The sequence below is a fragment of the Macrotis lagotis genome, chromosome X (genome assembly GCF_037893015.1).
Source record: "Macrotis lagotis isolate mMagLag1 chromosome X, bilby.v1.9.chrom.fasta, whole genome shotgun sequence".
Classification (NCBI taxonomy): Eukaryota; Metazoa; Chordata; class Mammalia; order Peramelemorphia; family Peramelidae; genus Macrotis; species Macrotis lagotis.
In genome coordinates, this window is record NC_133666.1 from 205,034,420 (window position 1) to 205,049,090 (window position 14,671).

Consider the following 14,671-nt stretch of genomic DNA (forward strand, 5'->3'; position numbering starts at 1 on the left):
TTTGGCTCCTCTCAGCAGTTCAGTGATTAAGGATAATTCTAAAAGAATTATGATAGAAAATGTCATCCACATCCAAATAATAAATGATGGAGTCTGATTGTAGACCAATTGTAGATTATTTACACTTTTTAAAACTTTTTCCTCACATTTATTTTCCTCTTTACTTCTGATTCTTCTTTCACAATATGACCATTACCTATTTCAGATTACTCACTGTCATAGGAAGGGGGAAGGTAAAGAAGGGTGGTAGAAAAATATAGAACTCAGGAGCTTACAAAAAGAGGAATGATGAAAGCTATCTTTGCTAGTATCTGAAAAAAATATAATAAAAACATTTTAATAAAAGGCTGCACAGACACTCAGGGGATTGTTGAATCCTACTGCTGATCAGAAGATCATCTTATTTCCCTCAGCAACTTGTGTGCAGACTTGTGACTACAGCTTTCCACCTCTGCTTCTTCTTTACTAGCCTGTCATCATAGGACTTTGAGGTAGGAAATAGAAACGTAGTAAAATAATAAAATAATGAAATAGTAAAATGGGAAGGGTGATTTATGCCTTCTGACTTGCACATAAATTGGATTTAAGTGAGGCAGAGTTATGCAAAATTGATAGTTTCACTTTTTCTTGCAGTTATCAAAATCCAGCGACCAAAAAAAAAGACAGGGTAACTAATGCTGGCTCCATGATGGAGTGGATGATTTCAGCATCTTCAATGTGTGACCAAGCTCTAATGGTTTGTTTAAATAAGTTGTTAATATCCACCTATTCCACCAGAAAAAAGTCTTCACATTTTGGGGTAAGACATCTCCCTAAGTCAACAATAGGTTTGAGGCCCCTTAGTTACATTCAATTTTTTTAGCCCATCTAATGGTACAGTTTCACCAGAGTGTGGCCTCTATGCATGCTATAGTTTCTTGGAACCACAGGGAGAGTTGTGACAGGTCTACACCAATGGTAGATAAAGAACCCTTCAAAGGATTCAGTAACACTCAACAGAGGTACTAGTCCTCCCTGGATACTTCATGCAACCCCTTTCATATCAATTAAAAGACGTATAGATAGCCAAGAAATTAAATGTCAAAATTGAAAATTTTAATAAATTAAAGAATAGATAAACAATATTGAAAACAGCAAGACTACAAACCTATTTAAATAGAAAAATAAAAATGAAGGTATTTAGGGAGTTCATTGGGACCAAATAAAATTCATACACTATTTCTAAAAAAGAGATAGAAAAAAAATAGCTATTTTCAAAAATGTTAAAGGAAAAATTGCAATTAGAGGAAATTATTAGAAACTATTTTGTTTAGTTATATGTCCAAACTGACAGTTTAAATTAAATGGACAAATATCTTAAAAAATATAAAGTACTTAGATTAGAAGTAGATATAAAGAATTTAAATTACCTAATCTCAGAAAAAAAGAATTAAACAAGTCATAAACTACACAAAAATCCTAGAAAAGTTGAATTTACAAGTGTATTTTATCAAATATTAAAAAATAATTCAATATTGCAGAAAGTATTTGTGAAAAAGGAAAGAATTTTATCAAGTAATTTCTCTGATACACACTTTGATATCAGAACAGAGACACAAGTCAGAGAGAGGATACAATAAACCAATGTCACTATTAAACATTATGGTTAAAATGTTAAATAAATTATTAGCAAAGACATTCTAATAATACATCATAAAGATTGTACATTATAAGGTATAATAAAAACTAGAAATACAAGAAAATTTGAATCAGTATTTAAAAAGGCCTAAACATGGATGAAATATTTTATCTATTATTTTAGTACTTCCTTAAGTACCAAAGCACTCTTTGCCAATCTATTCTTTTCTTTTAAGTTGTATTGAAATTATTTCATAGGAAATTATTTCCTCCTTCCAAAAGGAATTCGTATTTCTTTTAACCCACTCTGTTTTTAAGTAAAGATTTTTTTTTCTCTTTGTTCATGTCTATAACTCACTTCTTGAATTAAGACTTCAGAAACATCACAGTGTTGTGTTATTGGATACTGTGGCTGGCTTCAGGTGCTATCTCTCATTGCAGGCCCATAGTGTGAGGTTGTTGGGATGGTGTTATTCCAGGTTAGGTCTGATCTTTGCTCCAGTCTGTAAGTGCATATAGTCTCTTGTTGAGGAACTGTATAGGAAAAATCTCTGAATTCCAGAATACTTTTCTGAAATCCAAGTCCTGGTTTGTGGTCAAAAATTGGACATAATGTTAGTAACAAGTCCCTCCCAAAGATCTCCATTTTCATCTTGCTGAAAACTTACTATTGACTTGTGACCAAGAAGTGGACTCAGAGTTGATGCCAAGCTTCTCCTACAGTCCAAATCTTTGTCTTTTCCCTGGATTAGTTTCTTTTTTTGCAATGTCTACTAATAGCTTTAGGCCTTAGTACTTGAAGCAAGGGTCAAATCTCAGATTGGTTCATTCTAGATGCTTACTTGGTGGCTCCAACCCTATTCAGTTGCCAAAGTTCTGCAGCTTCAATTCTTAGCCCTAAAATAGTACCACACTAGAATCTTCACTGGTTTTAGTTGATCTTCCAGAAAGTTTTCAGATCCAATGAATAGTTATTTTTTCCCTGAGCTTCCTCTGTAAGAAGTCCTCAAGCTAAGAACATAATTGTTTCAGGTCCTGTCCTGTCATTTATGGAAAAAAAATTTCAGCATTTTGTTATTTTTCATTTTGGAATTTCATTTGATGAAATTTCCATTATTAATGGATGTTCTTCATGGATTTGTATTGTATTTAAACTTTTCATATTTCCATATTTCCTGGAAATTTTTGTATTGTATTATTAAAAGAATATATTTTCACTCAGCAAGAATATTGTACTTCCTGACCTAAGTATTTTTCTGGGCTTCTTAATGTGGCAATAGATTTATATTAGTTAAATTATTATAATCATGGATGATGTTATTTCTCTTCACAAATTACTCTTTTGCCTTATAACTTATTACTTTCAGAATTGAATTGTTTTGATTTCAAGAATTATTTGAGAAAAGAGAATAATAGAGAGGTCAAATTGTCTTTTAAAGTATCTAAACAAAGACTAGAATTCAGATTTTCTGACCTCAAGAATATTCCAATATATCTTGCTTCCTCTACTATTCTTTAAGTATTTGAATCTAAATAACATCTTCAATAAAACTTGTTTTTTTCCCTCTTTCCATTTTCCCTTTCTTTTCCCTTTCTTTACTTTTTTCCCCTTTCTATTACTGAGATGATTTTTAGTTCCTTCTCCACAATAACTCACTAAGATATAAAATAAACTTATTCTCCCCAACTATTATTGCAAATGACCCAGCACTGAATGGCATGCCAAAAGCTCTCTGTTACGCTTTAACCTGCAAGGCTAGTTTGGTGGAGATTTGTTTTCAAAGAATAAACTAGTTCAGATACCACTATACAACTTTTCCTCTTAGCACAGACTGGTTTTGAGTGATCTGAGAGCATTTCTAATTATCTGAATATCCCATGAATAACAGCTTTTTTTGGGCTGGGTTACTTAACCTCTCTGTGCCTTGGCACAATCTGTTGAGTATAAAACAATTATAGTACATAGTTCACAGGGAAACAGTCCAATATGAACACAATTATGGACATTAGGCATTTTCCAGAGAAAGGAAGAATGTATTTCTTTTTCCTTTTGCCATTTTATAATCATCACTATAACTATCACATTATGTCTGCAATCATAAATAATTTTTTGGTAGTTTTAAAACTTATGATAGTGAGTTTCAAGAACTTTCTGAGCTGCATCCTATTGACATCCAAGACTTATTTCAATAAAATCAAGTCTAAACCAACAGCACCTTGGCCAAAAGGAAAATCACAATTATTGTTGAGAACAGCAAGCAAGAAAATCAGGGTTATAATCTAATAGGATGATAATTTCAGTTTTTAATCTGTTGAGTTAGTTGCTTCCTACTGGAAAGCTAGCTGAAATCACTACCTTTTTGTCCTAAAAATATTAGAAATGAAAATCAATTAGATTGAAGCTGTAAATTCAGATGGGCCTCTAGATGGCATCTAACTATTAGAATTCAAAGGCAAACATGTTGATAAGAGTGTACAATATTATCCCCCCCCCCAAGTTCTGCCTCATTTTGTTGCAGCTCACAATTGTAATGAAAGCACAAAATAGAAAAAAAGAGAGAAGTGGCTTGCCCATATGGTCCCTGGTACACTGATGGCTAGTGATTTATGTCGTCTAATCATTTTTCAACCTTCTAAGAACAAACCTGGAAAATATAAGAAAATCTGAATCTCTTTTCCATTTGCAAACAAGTCATTTTAGCAAAGTGTGGCCCCAACTATTCTTCTCTTAGCATTTATGTTTGTGAAAAGATCTGCTCAAATTTCTGGTCCAGGAGCAGCTGTTGCTTAGGCGAGACCACTACCGGGGCCCTCTTTTCACTTAGCTCCTGTCATTCCCCTCCCCTTTGCTCTGTCTCTCTCTATCATGTGTTCTTTTGTCTCTGTCAAAGCAAACTCCCCTTTGACCTCTTGGCTAGCTCCAGTCTACCTCTTTTGTCAGCTTCCACGTACAAGTTCCACCCTAAATCAACCATTGTCTGAGCCTGCAGAAGCCAGCACGTGCCCACATCCCCCTAATCTTTTAATTTCACTCTAGGAAAAGGCAGCTGTTCGGGATACGCCATGCACAGCTGTCACTGTGGCCTGCTGCCTGCTCTGGAATAACAATGATGCAGTTAAGAAGTGGAGTGGAGGGACCAGAAGCTATGGATCTCTCTCCACTTTCTTTTTCTCTCTTTCTTCCTGCAACAGTTGGACACATATGCTATGAAATGTTGTAAGTTCAGAAAATAGCCCTTTGCCTCCCTGCTTCTCCTCAACTAGCCCCTTGCTGGACCACAGCACTCTCCATACAGGCATCAATTTTTTTCTAGACTGCAACCTGCACCCCTTTAGGAAACATATGTTTCAGCTTCAGGAAGCAGAGTTTGTTGTTATGTATTAATATTATCCCTTAGCTGCAAAATTGATTATCTATTCAATTATAGGTTATGAAGGAGACAAACATAATGCATAGTCTGCATATGGCTCCTCTTGATGCTGCAGTTTCTTTTTAGTTCTTATTCTTTAGTCAAAAGCATAAAGTAGGGATTAACTATTTATTGGTAAATAATGGTCATTAGACTAATTTTGATGTAAATTTGATAGGTCAACAGGAGTAAGAATGAGATAGCAACAGGCTACATTCCCTTAATCTTTAAATTATTTTCTCCTTCAATGTAAAACATTGGATGCTTCATTTGAAAGGAGAGTTAAATAAACAAATCTGGATTAAATTATGTTTAATAAATTAAATTCAGGTTTACCTAAATCAAGAAACAAGAAAAGTCTTTAAGAATTTTGTGAATCTCTCCATATTCTGTGAACAAGCCCTATAGTAGAATCATCACTTCCCTTATCCAAGGCTCAGTTTCCTCATCTGGAAAATGAAGTATCTGAACTATATGATCGTTAACCAAATTTTCTGTACAAAATCTTATTCATGATACTATTTCCTGTTTCAGAAAATGGAAGAGGAAAAGGAAAGTCCCAAATTGTATGCAACTTGATTTGTCCTACCAGAAAAGGAGATCCTTGAAGTGATTCTTTGTGATGATTTTTTGTTTTTGGAAAATATAAGGTTTTGTCTCCTTTGGAAAAAAAATCAATTTCAGAAGTTACTAAGTGCTGTATTGATTCCTTATCTGTTGGGTTCTGTGCTTTTACTTATTTTTCCTTCTCAGAGGTCGGACATGATAATTCAGAGTTCTGGAAGTACAACCCTAGGAAGCTTTACTATAACAGAGTAAATTAATACCAAGAGATGACTTGTGCAGGTCAAAGATGCTGAGGGTGGGGGTGGGGACGACTGGTTTCAGGGAGTACTTGTCACTGACTTTATCTCACTCAATTGATAATTTTAAAGTCATTTAAAGAAATATGAGCCTAACCAGAGCATATGGTAGATTGTGCACCTGCCTAGAGCCTTGCACCTGCTTAGCAATCTTTGGCAGCCTCAGCTTGTGTTAGGGGCCACAGGGCAAAAGCATTCCAGCTCATTTGCATACTGGACTGCAGCCACGTGCCTGGACTATTGGACAGATTTGACATAACATATCATTGCTTTTAAGATCAGCAAATCTGGAGAAAGCTAGCAGTATTGGTAACAAAACAGATGCCTCATTACAGATGAATGCTCAGACATAATCACACAGACAGGCATAGATACATACACACCAACACATCATAATTATTGCATAAAATTGCATATTATACAATGCATAAATAAATTATATTTAGGAGTTAGATTTCATAAAAATAAACAAACAAACAAATAATAGCTTGCTTAAAGCAAGGAGCAACAATGCAAATTATCTAAATCTAGGCAACTATATGTTTAACTCTCTAGCTGGTTCAAAAAAGTATCCTTTAAATATCTAATTGCAAAATCATAGTTGAGGTAATTTTTTAAATAAAAACTGCTTTCTCTATTTCATCAGTTTTTGCTATATGTACTTTGCAGAAAAATAATTTTAGAAATATTCCAATCTGATATCCACAGTTAATTTTCCAGCATTTTGAAAACACGTAAAATTCTCTTTTAGCAGTATAGTTTAATAAATAGATTACTACACTTGAGAGTCAGAAATCCATGTTTTAGCACTTATTCTAAGTAACCTTGAACACAGCATTTAACTTTTTTTAAGTTTCAGTTTCCTGAGCTATAAATGAATGACCAAGACATATTTCATAGGATTATTGTGAGAACACTTTTGAAATTGTAAAATATTAAATAAACATATTCGTGAAATTGTTACATAATAACCATACATAATATTATGTATCATTCCACAAAAGGGGAAATATGGAAAATAATCATCTGACTTTGCAATCAAAAGTAAAAATTAATATTTATTTCAATAAAAATGAAGAAAATCACTTTAAATATTGTGCTTTTTCTGTTGTCTTTTTTTAAACTCTCTAAAAAACAAATTTGTTAAAACTTAAAAACTAGATCTCTGGTTTTATGTGTTAACTTATTAAGGTTCAAAGTCGTTAGGAAAAGACAAAAGTGTAGTTTAGCTATAGGAGAATTTCATCCATACTATCTTAAAACAATAACTTTCAATATAACCCAGAATTACTCAAGCCAAGTACAGATTTGACTCTTAGATTTGACTGCTAGAATCTACGGTGATCTATTAGTTTGTGCCTAAGGGACTGAGTCTAGCATTATACTAACTGACTCCCCATCTGTCATAGTATCTAGGGCATTTTTGCTGCTTGATTGGTACAGGACTTGAAAAGATAGTACAAGATAGGCCATGTGGCAAACTGGACTCTTTATGTGGGGAGGGAAAAAAATTTAAATAAAATATTGTGACATGACTGGTTAATCACAGCAGCTGATGGTACTAGAGTTCTATACATCCCCTCGAATCAAGATCCTACATTCCTGGCAGTTCACTCCTTACATTATTAATTCAGAGTCATCCCCTTTAATTTGGAGCTCAGATTAAGATTTTACTCCATGGAGAACAAAGGTGGAAAAGGCAGGCACACATTAAGGCCATTAACTAGAACAACGGGAACTTAAAGGATAATTTGAAGGAATAGAAGAATGAAATTGGCTTATACCAGAGCTTCAGGTTTAGCTCATTATACCAGACAGCAGATGGAGAGTAGCAGTTGCTGGGCAGAATTCGGGAGATCTGTAAGGATGGAGAAGAGAAGTGAAGTTTTTCAAGTGCCTTTATTTTAATCATTAGAATTAGCAGTGAAAATTAACAAATTGATTGCTATAGTGTAAGTACTACTGTTGAGTGAAAAAAATCTTTCATAATTTAGAAAAAATATATGTAGTGCCACTCACTACATTTATATATATACATATATATATATATATATATATATATATATACATACATGATTTAAATGATTTATTATGATTTATTTGCCCAGGTATTTACACACACACTTACTTTCATACTCACTAGGTCATCTCAACCAACAAAGAAAAAAAAGAGAAAAGAAGCAATTCACCAAAACTAACCAATAAATTTACTTTGACTCTATATGCTACATTCCACATCCATAATATTACATCTCCACAATGAAAAGAAATTCATTCTTTCACTTTTTTCTAGGTTAATCTTGATCAATATAATTATACACATCAGTTCCAAGAACTATTTTGTTTATGTGTTTTTAATTTATGTCTTCCTATTCTTTCCTGACTTCATTACATTTATTATTTCTTATGTGCAATAATAACATATTACATTCATTTACAATTTGCTTCCCAATTTATAGTCACCTAATTCTTTCAATTTCTTTGCTAATCAAAAAGTGCCACCATTAATATTTTGTTTATATTTATATGTGTCTTTTTTGTCTATGTACATAATATACATACATATATGCATGCATATGTGTATAATCTTTCTGTCTTTGAATGTCTTGAGTTATACATGTACTGATAGGATCCTTAAACCAAGGCATAGTCATTTTAATCACTTTCTCAGAAAAATTTCAAATTGCTTTTTAGAATGGTTGAACTACCTCACAATTCTACTGAAATCCATTCATGTACCAGTGTCCACAAAGTCTTCCAAAATCTATCTTTAAATGCAGCCCCCATAACTCCAGTTATTTTTATAGAGATATCAGATTCAGGAAATGGCTATTAAAATCAATCAGAACTTTTTTTCAGAATCCATCAGTCTTGACCATGCCTTGGAACATAGGAAATACTTATGAGAAGACAAAGGACAACTTCTTTTTGGAACCCCCTCAGAGGAGGGGTAGGGGGGAATGAACATCAGAGTATGACTAATACATAGAGTTTTTCTTCCCAGTATACTTCTTTTGGAATGATCCCGTTTGTGGCTACTAATATGGTGATACTAAATCATGAAGCAAAATTTATTGGACAGATTGGATAAGACTACTGCACAATAGATGAGTCTCATTCCAATACTCCCTCCTGATCCCCTTACCTTATTAATTGGAGCTCAACTGAAATCTCATATACATACTAGAGTTTTAGGAGACCTCTTCAATGTCATCTTCTTGTTCAGTGTGAGAAAAAGCAAACAGGAAGAAATGAATGAATTGTCCTTGCTGGCTTTCCAGGACAAAGTTGTCAGTGCTCATACTTTTGCAATAGTGTACATTTTGATGATATTTCAACTGCTTCAATTGAACTGGAAAAACTGGTGCCAATTCTGACTAGTGAAACTAATGATATAAAGCTAAACACAAAGAAACCAGGACAAGTAATTTTGTCTTTTGTCTTTATATTTATATATACATATATATATTTATATATATATATATATATATATATATATATATATATATATAATTATTCCTTTTCATTGTGAAGTGAAGTGAGAGGATGGGTAAGAATTTTTGAATTTTTTCAACTCAAAACATCATCCTCTGTGTGATGACAAAATGTAGGATTAAATATTTTCTTAAGACCTCATAAACTTAGAAAAATAAGTTTCAGATTTTATATGGTTTTCTTCCCTCCACAAATGGAAGAAAATATAATCACTTCAGAACAGTCATTATGTCAAGATAAAGGAATTCTAACAAGATTACAAACTGAAATTAAAACAATGAAATATAAATACTAATCTTAATATACTTAATCAATGTCCTTCCCTCATGATTTTCCATGTTTTAACAGGAAGGCAAAACCCATCCCAATGGCTCCATTTAGCTTTTTTTTTTTCCTTTTGCTTTTGTTGCTTGTCTTTGCCGGCAAATCCTACCCTAGCCCTCACTGTATCTTTCTGTGATAATGAACAGTAGACCTTAAATCCTCCCACACCTTTGCAGAGGAAGGCAAGTAAATGAAAACAGAATCAGGGAGTTATCAGCCAGAGAACTAAAAGGCATGGGGGGGGGGTTAAGATGTCAACTTGAGGTGATTGAAAGGGGGGGAATGAAAGGGGAAAGGGAGAACTGTAACAAGCCTAAAGGTAAGTGGATTGGCATACAAAAGGGGCTAATTTTGTTTTTTCAAAAGTCACTTGGGGCAGAGAATTAGGTCAGTGAAAAGTGAATTTTACAATTTGAGAAAAGACTGAAATAGTTTTGAGGTCCAAGTCCAAGTAATCCACTATCCAAGAGGGATGAATTAGATTAGATTGCAAACAACAGAAGAATAGGAGGAAAAAAAGAGCAAAATTTTCAAAGAAATCAAGAGAAAGAAAAGTCAGTTAAAAACAATTTGGACACAAGTACATAAATCGACAGAAAGACCTCTAAATGAGTCCAGTTATCTATAAATAACTGTTTTAATAAAAAGAAAATTCATAAATTTTTCAAAAGGCAGAGGACTCTGTATATTTCCAAGAGAACACAGAACTACAGCATAATGTTTATAAGGAGTTCAAGAGAGAAATCAAAACAGTGAAATAGAAATTCAAAGTGAACAAATGGAAGAATTATGGTCTGCAAAGTAGAAATAATTAAATGCATAGGAAAAACTTGATGAACCTCCAAAAAATGAATGAGCAATTGATAGGAAATACAAGTATACTGGAGGATACTCTGGGAGAAGCAAAATTCATTAACCTTAAAACCATATTAATCTTGAAGGCTGGATGCATAAGAGAATTCAATAATATTATTTCCCAGAAGAAGATGATAAATCCAAAAGCTTAAACACTATAACACTAGAAATAAAATGAGAAAACTGAAAATGAAGCAAAAGATTAAGGAGAAATCTTACCAGAGAGAAAAAAAGAACCCCCCAAATCAGAAAATGAAAATATATTAAACACAAATGCATGAAAATATAAATTTAATTCTTACAACTTTAAATATGAATTGATTAAATAATCCCCAAACAAGACATTGACAGATTTAATAAGAAAATAAATGTATGTTTATATGAAATATTTAAAAAGCAAATAGACAAAATAAAAATAAAATTTATTATGCATCATATGAATCCAAAAAATTAGTAACTGTCATTATGCTTTCACACAAAGGAAAAACAAAAATTCACCAAAAAAAGAGAAATATGAGAAAAATACATTATGCTGAAATGAAACATAGATAACAAACCAATATCATTAATAATCTTATGTGCTTCAATGCTTTAGCATAAAAATTCACAACAAAAAAAATATCTGATTGACAAGAAGTAAATAGACTAATATAATAAGAAGAGGCCATAATATCTCTTTCTTTCTTTTGGTTAATCTAGGTGGAAGATCAACAAAAGTAAAAATATCATCTCACTTCTTTTCCAAAAGTTTCTTGTGATACTTTAGCCTTTTTTTGATACTTTAGTTTTAAAAATCCTTTAATCTTAAAAATACCATAAATCTCATAGCTCTAGTTTCTCTAGCAGTTTTTCCATTCTATATTTTTACTTTTGTTAAAAAATATGAAACAAATATTTCCTTGCTATTCCTGTTTTTCATATTTAATAGAACCTAGTTTTCATAGAAAAATAAGAATCAAAGGATAGAAAAGCAAATAAGAATGGGAAAATAAATGCTGGAATAAAGCAGAAAAAATCATTCCTACCACTATTTATTTAATGAAATCACAGAAATGCTAACAATAACAATGATAAGGAAAAACATGAAAAGTTGTTGAGTAAATAAAACTGTCTGTATCTGCTGATGATATCCCAGGGAATCAGCAAGATATTAAGATAAATAATAACTTCTGAAAATTTGTGGAAAATAAAAACTTACAAATAAAATAACATTTCTAAATAATAGCAACAAAAATAAAAAATGCAATTATAGGAAAGAAATAGGAATTCTAGTCAAAATAGTTATAAAATGCTTAAAATGGGGGTTGGACCATAGAGATCTGATATCTGACTTGTCCTCCTATCATTGGCACGATTGTTGGAATATACAGATGAGGAAGTGGAGCCCCAGCTAGACTGACAGGCTGAAGGACATAAGGCAACAGGAATTGTGACATGCCCAGATTGTGTGCAAACATTACATCTACAATTATCTCTACCACAGTTCTGGCCCAGGAGAGCTTTGAAGAGTACTGATATAGGACAGCCCAGCAGCAAATTAAAGTTGCTGCTATCAATTCTGAAGATTAAAGTGACCCTCCAACTTACAAGATGCCTTCCCTTCACTTCGTGAAAAGTCTGCTTGTTTGCTCTGGAGTCAACTGGAGGCCTGGGACAACAAGATCCAGCCCATTAAAACCTTCATTATTATTGAGGTTTTCCATGTGCCTTGGAGGAGAGGAAGTAGAAGCACACGAACCAGTATGGGGAAAGGGATTAGACCAGGACCTACCTTGAGATCATGGAGAGGACCGTTGTTCACTTGGAGTTATTCCTGGTCAAAGACCACAGCTTCTCTATCATGGCCTCTGGAAAGCTATAAGTTGTCATGAAGACTCAGAAGGACATTGTGGCAAGTTACCAGGCATGGGCTTTAGCAACAGTGGCCACTCCCAAAGAATACTGTTGCTCTGTCTTTGGCAAGAATAGTGACACACTCCAGGATTTAGAGCTTAAGACTAATGAAGATACCTCTCCCAGGTATCCCAGCAACTAGATAATGATCACTAACACCAAAGAGGGCATAGAGAAAGATGAGAAGTTCTGATGATCTGGACTAAGTAGGATAAGTGTGTGGTGGAGAGGCTCGAGGTGAAGAATGTATTGCACTCTTTTATCATGGAGCCCAACAACAAGCTGGTGGGTGAGATCATGCAGGAGATGGGGACAAGCATCAACATCCCACTGCCCATTATGAACCACAGTGAGATTGTCTTCACTGTGGAGAAGGAGCAGCTGTCTCAAACTATGGCTCACATTAAAAAGATATGAAGAGTAGTAAAAGACCACCACCATTGCAGTGGAGGTGAAGAAGTCTCAGCACAAGTATATGTCTTCAGATCCAAGGAGATTTGGGAGAGAACTGGAATGTCATGGAAATCTCACCCCCAAATAGTAGTTAGGAGAATATGAATTTAAGCAGTGAACTGAGAAGTTAGGGCAGGTGCTCAATGAAGTCTATGCCAAGGCCAAAACTTTTATAGCCTCTGTTCCATCTTTGCTTCACCATTTCATCATAGGAAAGAAAGGGCAGTACCTGGCCAAATCACTTAGCAGAAGGCAAAGATTCACATAGAATTTTCTAAAAGGAGAAGACAAGATCCCACTGGAAGGACCCACTGAGGATATTTTGGTGGCCCAACAGATCGAGGCCATAGTCAAGTTCCTGATGAACAAGATGGATTATGTTGAAATCAATATTCACCACAAATTTCACAAACAACTGATGGGAAAAGAATGATGCCAACATAAACAGAATCAGATGAGAACAAGGTCTCTGTGAGAATCCCTCCTGATAATTAAAAAAGCAATTTGATATAAATCCAGGGAGACCCTCAGGGCATCCAGTAGGCAAAAAAGATCTGCTGGAACTCATAACATGAAGAAAATGAATGCACGAAGGGTTTAATCATTGAGCAGAGATTTCATTGAACAATCATTGAGCAGAAAGGTGAATGAATCTGTGAAATTAGTGATAAATTCCCAAAAGTTATCATCAGTTTTTTTTCCAGACCCAGCTCAAAAAAGTGATATTGTACAATTCAGAGGTCCCAAGAACAAGGTGTAAAAATGTACAAAATACATGCCGAATGGTGGCAGATCTACTTGAAAACAGCTGTTTCATTTCTGTTCCAGTCTTCAAACAGCAGAGGATTACTTGCTGGGCCACCAAGCATCATTGGAGTCCAGGGCAAGACCAACCATAAAATTATGAATAAGGTCAAAGTAGACATCCATATCTCATAGAATGGAACCCTGATCTTAACTGTTTGACTGTGATTCAACTTTCTGATAATGTGGAGGAAGTCACTGAATACATTCTCAACTGGAAGAGGAATAACTGACTGATGTGGTGGACACTGAGTTTCTGTAGGCAAACATGAAGAACTCCTGTCCATGAAGAGGTCAAGGAGTGGTCAAAGGGCTTTGTGGTGAGGTCACAGCCCCTGGGCTGACATGAACAGCTCTGAAGGTTGTCTAGGACACCCTTCTTGGGGCTTCAAACAATCATGATCAGAATGGTGAAACATCTCCACTTGGCAACCTGAAACTACCTACCATGAATAGTGTGTCTTAATCTGACTCAGTACTCGAATTTTGTGTAAATTGTGTGCCCTCTCCCTGTCTGCCCCGCCCCAAGAGGTAAAGCCTGGAGTACAGAGACCTGAGTTTTGGCCTTGAAGTTCACTGCCTTACTTAGCCTCTGGTTTGCACTCACAATCTGTGCCTTGAAATTTCCATTTTGGAATAGGCTTTCCACTATTTGAAGCACTAAGAACAGAAGTGAAATGCTTCATAATAAAGTAACTGAGATTTTCTAAGCTTCATGGTCCACTCAGCCTGTCCTTAAACATTCTTAACTTTCATTATGAGATCTGCCCAATTGAGTGAGAATCTACTTCCTTTGTCATGAATTCAGAAAGTAAATTTCCTTGACTTTCTAAAAGTCAAAAAATGCTTAAAATATATGGGAATCAATATAATAAAGCCTCAAAAAGTACTCATATAGATTCAATTACAAACTACTGTTTAAAGAAAATTATTTGAATAGTTTGAGGAAAATTTAGT

At 34.2% G+C, this 14,671-nt stretch overlaps 1 pseudogene; it reads left to right on the top strand.

The window, feature by feature from the left end:
• The first annotated feature begins 870 nt into the window (after positions 1-870).
• LOC141498947 (vigilin-like) lies at positions 871-12,874 on the top strand (annotated as a pseudogene).
• Positions 12,875-14,671: the final 1,797 nt, after the last annotated feature.